Genomic DNA, 8954 nt, shown 5'->3' with positions numbered 1-8954 from the left:
CACTGCACTTTCTAGCATAATGTATTTACTGGTACAATGTTCCTCCTATAGTATCTGGCTTCAAGTGAAACATTGTGATTTATTATGTTCTATATATTAAAAGCACAGCCTTTTCTGAAGTTTTATTTAATTGTTGTTTTATAAACCAGAGTTTTTTTTTTTCTGAGACGGCTACTGGATTACACAACATTATTGAGCAAATAGATTGTTTTCTCTGTCTGCCTGTATCCTAACTTTCCAGCATGGGGCTGATAGTATTGTCATACTTAAGCGAAGGGTCTCTCCCCGCAGCTCAGTGCTCGGATCCAAGCAGGCATGGCAGCTAATGCACCACTACAGACCGCTCTTGTACCACTAAGAGCCTCAGGGGAGTGACCAAATGTCAGCTACATTAGGGGTTATCCTTCCGGCACTTACCCGTCTGTACTGGGAGATGCAAGTAACTGACCATTCTCAGATGGAAATTATACCTGCCCCACATAATGTCACACTGCAGCTGGCTGTGGAACTAGAAGTCCCAGCACACTTTGACTCTGGTTGGATACACTATATAACGGTACGAACCCGGCATACCAATAGGGCAGCCTTCACCCCAATCTGTAACCTGGCTTGTCTGCCCTCCTGAGGTGTAGCGACCCCCTTCACATATGCAAAAAATGAGGCGGCACTCCAAGGCATGTAGGCCCTCATTCCGAGTTGTTCGCTCGCTAGCCACTTTTAGCAGCATTGCACACGCTAGGCCGCCGCCCTCTGGGAGTGTATCTTAGCTTAGCAGAATAGCGAACGAAAGATTAGCAGAACTGCTACTAAATAATTCCCTGCAGTTTCTGAGTAGCTCAAGACCTACTCACAGATTGCGATCAGCTCAGTCCGTTTAGTTCCTGGTTTGACGTCACAAACACGCCCTGCGTTCGGCCAGCCACTCCCCCGTTTCTCCAGACACTCCCGTGTTTTTCCCTGACACGCCTGCGTTTTTTAGCACACTCCCGGAAAACACTCAGTTACCACCCAGAAACGCCACTTTCCTGTCAATTATTCACCGATCAGCAGTGCAACTGAAAAGCGCCGCAGAATCCACAGCAAATCTGCTAAGTTTTTAGTTAAATAACTAAGCGCATGCGCCCTACGTGCCTTGCGCATGCGCAATTAGCAACAAATCGCAGCACAGCGAAAATCGGCAACGAGCGAACAACTCGGAATGACCCCCGTAATACGGGGAGATACTTTAGTGCACACACATCAGTGCAAACACGTCAACGTTTCGGGGAATGATACCCCATCATCAGGATAACAAATTCAAGTGCAGAAAAACAAATTTACACTTACAATCACCTCCATTCTCGACAGAGTCCCGGGACGGCGTCCGGCGGTGAGCAGGAACGGAGGTGATTGGGGTGGTGGGGCTTCCCACTTTCAGATAAATTCTATCCCTGGGCCGACTGGTTTGGGGGGGTGTTTAATATGATTGCAGGGGAACACCACACCGAGGGGGCGCGGGGGGGGTTTGGTGTGAATTAGGCAGTGCCTCCCCGGCCACTGACTTCACTGCACGCCACTGATATATATATATGTATATATAGAGATATATATATTAAAGATGCTGTCTTAAGAGATATATATATATAAAACATGCCCAAAGAGACATGAGTCTACTGGGTCCTTGAGTCAAAGCTATGTCGATTTCTGCTTGACGTGTCCTGTAGAATATGCAATGGACAGATGATGCCGACTTAAGAGGCATATGGAAGGCTGAGGATTGTGTGGAGAAGGGTTCTCGGAACTGGTCTCCACAGCTATAGCTGGTAATTCTGATATTTTGCCTTATATTCCTGCACAGCCTAGGAAAGCACGACATTATCAAATGCAGCCTTTCGAACAAAGAAACAAGAAAGTCCGAGGTGCGTCCTTTCTTGCCAGAGGCAGGGGCAGAGGAAAGAAGCTGCACAACACAGCTAGTTCCCAGGAACAGAAGTCCTCCCCGGCCTCTACAAAATCCACTGCATGTCGCTGGGGCTCCACAGGCGGAGCTAGGCCCGGTTGGGGAACAGCCTTCGTAAGTTCAGCCACAAGTGGGTTCACTCCCTGTTAGATCCCTGGGCAATAGATATTGTGTCTCAGGGATACAAGCTGGACTTTGAGGAGATGCCCCCTCACCGACGGCCCTGCCGGCTTCCCCCCACGAGAGGGAAACAGTGTTAACTGCAATTCACAAATTGTATCTTCAACAGGTGGTGGTCAAGGTTCCCCTCCTTCAACAAGGAGGGGGTTATTATTCGACCATGTTGTAGTCCCGAAACCGGACGGTTCGGTCAGACCCATATTGAATTTAAAATCCCTGAACATATACCTGAAAAGGTTCAAGTTCAAGATGGAATCGCTAAGAGCGGTCATTGCAAGCCTGAAAGGGGGAGATTTTATGGTGACTCTGTACATAAAGGATGCATACCTTCATGTCCCCATTTATCCACCTCATCAGGCGTACTTCAGAGTACGGGATTGTCATTACCAATTTCAGACGTTGCCGTTTGGTCTCTCCACGGCCCCGAGAATATTCACCAAGGTAATGGCGGAAATGATGGTGCTCCTGCGGAAGCAAGGTGTCACTATTATCCCGTACTTGGACGATCTCCTCATAAAAGCGAGATCAAGAGAGCAGTTGCTGAACAGCGTATCACTTTCTCTGGAAGTGTAACGGCAACACGGCTGGATTCTATATATTCCAAAGTTGCAGTTGGTTCCTACAGCTCATCTGCCTCTCCTAGGCATGATCCTAGACACAGACCAGAAAAGGGTTTATCTCCCGATAGAGAGAGCTCAGGAGCTCATGACACTGGTCAGGAATCTATTAAAACCAAAACAGGTGTCAGTGCATCACTGCACTCGAGTCCTGGGAAGGATGGTGGCATCATACGAGGCCATTCCCTTCGGCAGGTTCCATGCGAGGACCTTCCAATGGGACTTACTGGACAAGTGGTCCGGATCACATCTTCAGATGCATCGGTTAATCACCCTATTCCCCAGGGCCAGGGTGTCTCTCCTGTGGTGGCTGCAGAGTGCTCACCTTCTCGAAGGTCGCAGATTCGGCATTCAGGACAGGGTCCTGGTGACCACGGATGCAGGCCTCGGAGGGTGGGGGGCAGTCACACAGGGAAGAAATTTCCAAGGGCTGTTGTCAAGTCAGGAGACTTGCCTTCACATCAACATCCTGGAACTAAGGGCCATATACAACGCCCCGTTGAGAAGCGGAGTCCCTGCTTCGCGACCAACTGGTTCTGATTCAGTCAGACAACATCACCGCAGTGGCTCATGTAAACCGCCAAGGCGGCACAAGGAGCAGGGTGGCGATGGTAGAAGCCACCAGAATTCAATGCTTGGCGGAGAATCACGTAAGCGCACTGTCAGCAGTGTTCATTCCGGGAGTGGACAACTGGGAAGCAGACTTCCTCAGCAGGCACGACCTCCACCCGGGAGAGTGGGGACTTCATCAAGAAGTCTTCACGCAGATTGCAAGTCGGTGGGAACTGCCACAGGTGGACATGATGGCATCCCTCCTCAACAAAAAGCTGCAGAGATATTGCGCCAGGTCAAGAGACCCTCAGGCGATAGCTGTGGACGCACTGGTGACACTGTGGGTGTTCCAGTCGGTCTATGTATTTCCTCCTCTTCCTCTCATACCCAAGGTGCTGAGAATCATAAGAAAAAGAGGAGTGAGAACAATACTCATTGTTCCGGGTTGGCCAAGAAGGACTTGGTATCCAGATCTGCAAGAAATGCTCACAGAGGACCCGTGGCCTCTGCCTCTAAGACAGGACTTGTGCAACAGGGGCCCTGTCTGTTCCAAGACTTACCGCGGCTGCGTTTGACGGCAGGGCGGTTGAACGCCAGATCCTAGCAGAAAAAGGCATTCCGGATGAGGTCATTCCTACGCTGATAGAGGCTAGGAAGGATGTGACGGCTCAACATTATCACCGTATATGGCGAAAATATGTGGCTTGGTGTGAGGCCAGGAATGCCCCTACGGAGGAATTCCAGCTGGGCCGTTTCCTTCACTTCCTACAGTCGGGAGTGACTTTGGGCCTTAAATTGGGTTCCATTAAGGTTCAGATTTCGGCCTTATCCATTTTCTTTCAAAAAGAACTGGCTTCTCTGCCTGAAGTTCAGACATTTGTAAAGGGAGTGCTGCATATTCAGCCCCCTTTTGTGCCTCCAGTGGCACCTTGGGATCTTAACGTGGTTTTGAGTTTCCTGAAATCACACTGGTTTGAACCACTCAGAACGGTGGAAGTAAAATATCTCACGTGGAAGGTGGTCATGCTGTTAGCCTTGGCTTCGGCTAGGCGTGTGTCAGAATTGGCGGCTTTGTCACATAAAAGCCCTTATCTGGTTTTCCATGCGGATAGAGCAGAATTGCGGACCCGCCCACAATTTCTGCCGAAAGTGGTTTCATCCTTTCATATAAACCAACCTATTGTGGTGCCTGTGGCTACTACTGACTTGGAGGATTCCGAGTCACTGGATGTGGTCAGGGCTTTGACGGTTTATGTAGCCAGAACGGCTAAGGTCAGGAAAACAGAATCTTTGTTTATCCTGTATGCTTCCAACAAGCTTGGGGCGCCTGCTTCAAAGCAAACTATTGCTCGCTGGATTTGTAACACGATTCAGCAGGCTCATTCTGCGGCTGGGTTGCCGCTGCCTAAATCAGTTTAGGCCCATTCCACAAGGAAGGTGGGCTCTTCTTGGGCGGCTGCCCGAGGGGTCTCGGCATTACAGCTTTGCCAAACGGCTACTTGGTCAGGTTCAAACACCTTTGCAAAGTTCTACAAGTTTGATACCCTGGCTGAGGAGGACCTTGTGTTTGCTCATTCGGTGCTGCAGAGTCATCCGCACTCTTCCGCCCGTTTGGGAGCTTTGGTATAATCCCCATGGTCCTTACGAAGTCCCCAGCATCCACTAGGACGTTAGAGTAAATAAGATTTTACTTACCGGTAAATCTATTTCTCGTAGTCCGTAGTGGATGCTGGGCGCCCGTCCCAAGTGCGGACTTCTTCTGCAATGCTTGTATATAGTTATTGCTTAAATAAGGGTTATGTTATAGTTGCATCAGGGTTTATCTGATGCTCTGTGATTGTTCATACTGTTAACTGGGTAAAGTTATCACAAGTTATACGGTGTGATTGGTGTGGCTGGTATGAGTCTTACCCTGGATTCCCAAAATCCTTTCCTTGTACTGTCAGCTCTTCCGGGCACAGTTTCTCTAACTGAGGTCTGGAGGAGGGACATAGAGGGAGGAGCCAGAGCACACCAGAATCTAAATTCTTTCTTAAAGTGCCCATGTCTCCTGCGGAGCCCGTCTATTCCCCATGGTCCTTACGGAGTCCCCAGCACCCACTACGGACTACGAGAAATAGATTTACCGGTAAGTAAAATCTTATTATTTAAAAACATTCAACAAATAATCCAACTAAGAAACTCTAATACAGCCTATTTTACAAGAACAAATATTTGGTGGCTGACCTGCTGAACATACCACCCCCTCCCAATACACCAGTGCCCCTTCTGTGGATTTTGTCATATTCTAAGTTTCTGTCTTACATTACTATACGTTATCTCAGTTTATCAATAATCATCACTGTATAATTCCTGAGTTATACCTTCTATATACTATACAATTTTGATTATTGGTGGCTCAACATTGCCACCCTATGGTTACTCACAATTACTATTCAAATCCTAGTGCTATAAAAAAAGGAAAAAAAATAGAAAAATAAATTGTAATTTATATCTAACTAGGTAGCTCATCGCGCCCTACGGGCGCTCTTCACACCGTCGCAAGGGGCTACGCCCCCTTAAGCCTTGCACGGCCTTTGGGCATGCAATATGTTGATCATATGGAGATGAAGGGCGTGTGATGGTTGAGGGGCCGTAACCCCTTGCGACTGTGTGAACAGCGCACGCAGGGCATGATGAATCACCTAGTAGGTGCTGTGGTTGGGGAGGTGGCGGGTGCGGGGGAGACACGGATGGTGGAGGGGGGCCAGGGGTGTTGCGGGTAGGGGAGGGGTGGTTGCGGGAGTGCTTAGGGCGGTGGAGGGCAGATGAGGGGGGGGACTAAGGATGGAGGAGGGTGAAAGGGGGGCAGATGGGGGAGGAGGCCGCAGGTGCTGTGGATGGGGGAGTGTCGGGTGCGGGATAGACGCGGATGGGGAAGGGTATCCAGGGGTGTGGCGAGTGGGGGAGAGTCCTGAGCCACCGTGGTGGGGGTGCTGCGGGCGGGGTGGGTGAGGTGGTGCAGTGGGTGGGCTGGCTGCTGGGGTTGCGTTGCTGGGGGAAGGGCGGATGCAGGGGTGCCACGGTGGGTGAGGTGGTCCGGAGCCACGGCGGGCCGGGGAGGGTGTGGTGGTGCTGCGGTTGGGGGTGGTGCGGGATTGCATGAGGTGCATCCAGGTGGTGCACCGCAGAGGTGACAGTATAGGGGACACAGGCACAGCATAGGTGACACATGGTGCCACAAGATCATGACCGGCAGAGCCGGGACACGGCAGCAGACCTCTCCTGGAAACAGGCAGCGCAGAGCTGGGCCATGTGTTTTGCACGGCAGGAAAGGGGGAGAGCAGCAGCACACTGCCGGCCTCCTGCAGCCCTCCGATGATGCAGCCGCGCTACGTACTGAAGTCCAGCCGGTAGTCTCCTGTGTGGAGACGCCCCCTCTCCTTGGTGCTGTAGCGCAGCATGCAGCTGAGCCAGCCGCGGCGACATGCTACTGTGCTCCGTCCATGGCATGGCTTCCGGGCAGCAGGAGCAGCTCGGCAGAGGCTAAACGGCGGTCCAGAGCGCCACAGCACGTGCATGTTACTCTGGTGGCGGAGGTGCGGGCCCTACACACAGCCGCAGCAGCGCTATCCGACATTGCCATCACCAGGGGGAGGATCTACCCTGGTGCTAACCCAATGAGAGCTCCTAGCCACGGCCAGCGTTAGCCACACATCACTCTGGGCTATTAGGCAGGAGATGGAGTATTACCTGCATTCCTAGTCATGTTAGTGGTGAAATATTGCACAACGAAGGGGCGTCCGATGGTGAAGAGGGCATAGCCCCTTGCAATGTGGAGGGGGGGGCTGTGGATGGTGGAGGGGGTCCGTAGGCGCTGCGGCTGGAGAAAGAGCGGGTGCGGGGGTGCCGCAGGTGGGGTAGGGGGTCCGGAGGTGGGGCGGATGGGGGAAGGGTTCGTGCGGGGGTGCCGCGGATGGGTGAGGAGGTATGGAGATGCTGCGGTTGGTGGAGGGGTGGGTGCGGGGGTGCCACGGGTGGAATAGGGGGTTCCAGAGTTGGTGCGGGTATGGGAGGGACGTGGGTGCGGGGGTGCCGCGGATAGAGAAATTCTACATTGTACCAGAGTACTGCCCTACACACACACACATGTAGCTGCAGACTCATGTACACGGGCATGTATGACCCCACATGTAACAATGTCCCCCCAGCTGCAGGATACAAATAATGGCCATCTTCATCTAGTGCCAGGGCTCCCTGCCCAGCTATTGTGTCAGCAGCAGGGACATTGCATGTGACTGGGTGGCAGCAGCAGTGACACTGGTGTAGCTGGATGGGATACCTCCCCGGCGAGTCGCTGACACCAGGCAGAGAAAGAGAAGGTGGTTCATTGTGCGGGGCCGAGGCCGTACCCAGGCGCTCCCCTCGTGCAGCTGCAGGGCTGGCTGCTCCAGCCCGGGAGGCGGGGGCAGGGATGGCGATAGGCCGCAGGTGGGGGTTGCCTGCCCTCGCTGTGCGCTCTGCTCTCCTGCTGCACAGCGTCCAGAGAATGACTATATAGTGAAAATGAATGAGTTTCTGTAAAAGCACTTGCTGGTAGCCCATATCAGTGAAGAACTGAAAGCAGACAGATAGCTTACGCTATCACTCTGCTTTCTGGTTTTGTGTCTTTGCACATACATGGCTTGCATCAGTGGGGAAGGGGACGAAGGAGATGGATCCGGAGGATTATACGGTAAGTAGCCTATATACGGAAATAACCTATTCTCCTCCGGAAACCTGTTGATCAGAGAGGAAAACAGCTGAGAGGCACTATTGTGTATGTTTGTACTCACCATCTACCCTCTCTGCACTTTTCCCACTGTCCAAACCATGCCCTGCCTCTTAAAGATGGGGAAGGGATCACTGATGGGATTGTCACAGTAACATCAGGGTAGCACTATTCTGATATGAGGCGCTCTGCTCTCCTGAGCGGTGGCTGCCGCCTCCTGCTGCACAGCGCCCAGCGTGCACACAGCACCAGCCAGGCGAGGGGAGGAGGAGGGCGGGAGCCGCCGGCACCACACGCCACTGATAACCCGCGCATGTGAGACGGACGGGTAAGAGGGCCGTTGATCCCGGCACCACACGCAGCTGATCACCCGCGCATGTGAGACGGACGGATGAGGGGGTGGCGCGGTGCAGGGGGTCGGTCTCCTTGCTCGTAGCGAGGGTCGGAATTCTTTTTGGGCAGTAAGTGGAGGCGGGGTGATGGGGGTTTGTGTGGTCACGGTGTCTGTAACCTATATTAGGCCAGATCTGTGACTCCGCCCAGCGTTGTGACTCTGCCCAGCGTTAGCAAATGAGTCAAAAAGTCACAGATCTGGGCTAATATATAGGATATTATACTTATTATCTTGAATATAATAGGGACATTCCTGTTGAGTGAGCCTTTTAATCCTCAGCATATACCTTCTTTGGCTATTATATTCACTGCCCTTGATACTTTCATTACAGATTGCAGGTGTTCTTAAGCTGCACTAAGGCTTTATCTCATGCATTGAGTTATTTTACGTGTATATTCACCTATAGTTACTACTTCTGCAATAGATTTTGTGACTATTTTCTGAAGTATCGCTGTATCTTCTCAACCGAGGTACCGTTACTCCATCCAATGGTCCCTTTACTCTATTTGTGAATGTACAACA

Source organism: Pseudophryne corroboree, chromosome 2 (assembly GCF_028390025.1).
Source record: "Pseudophryne corroboree isolate aPseCor3 chromosome 2, aPseCor3.hap2, whole genome shotgun sequence".
NCBI classification, from domain to species: Eukaryota; Metazoa; Chordata; class Amphibia; order Anura; family Myobatrachidae; genus Pseudophryne; species Pseudophryne corroboree.
This window is presented reverse-complemented; position numbering follows the sequence as displayed.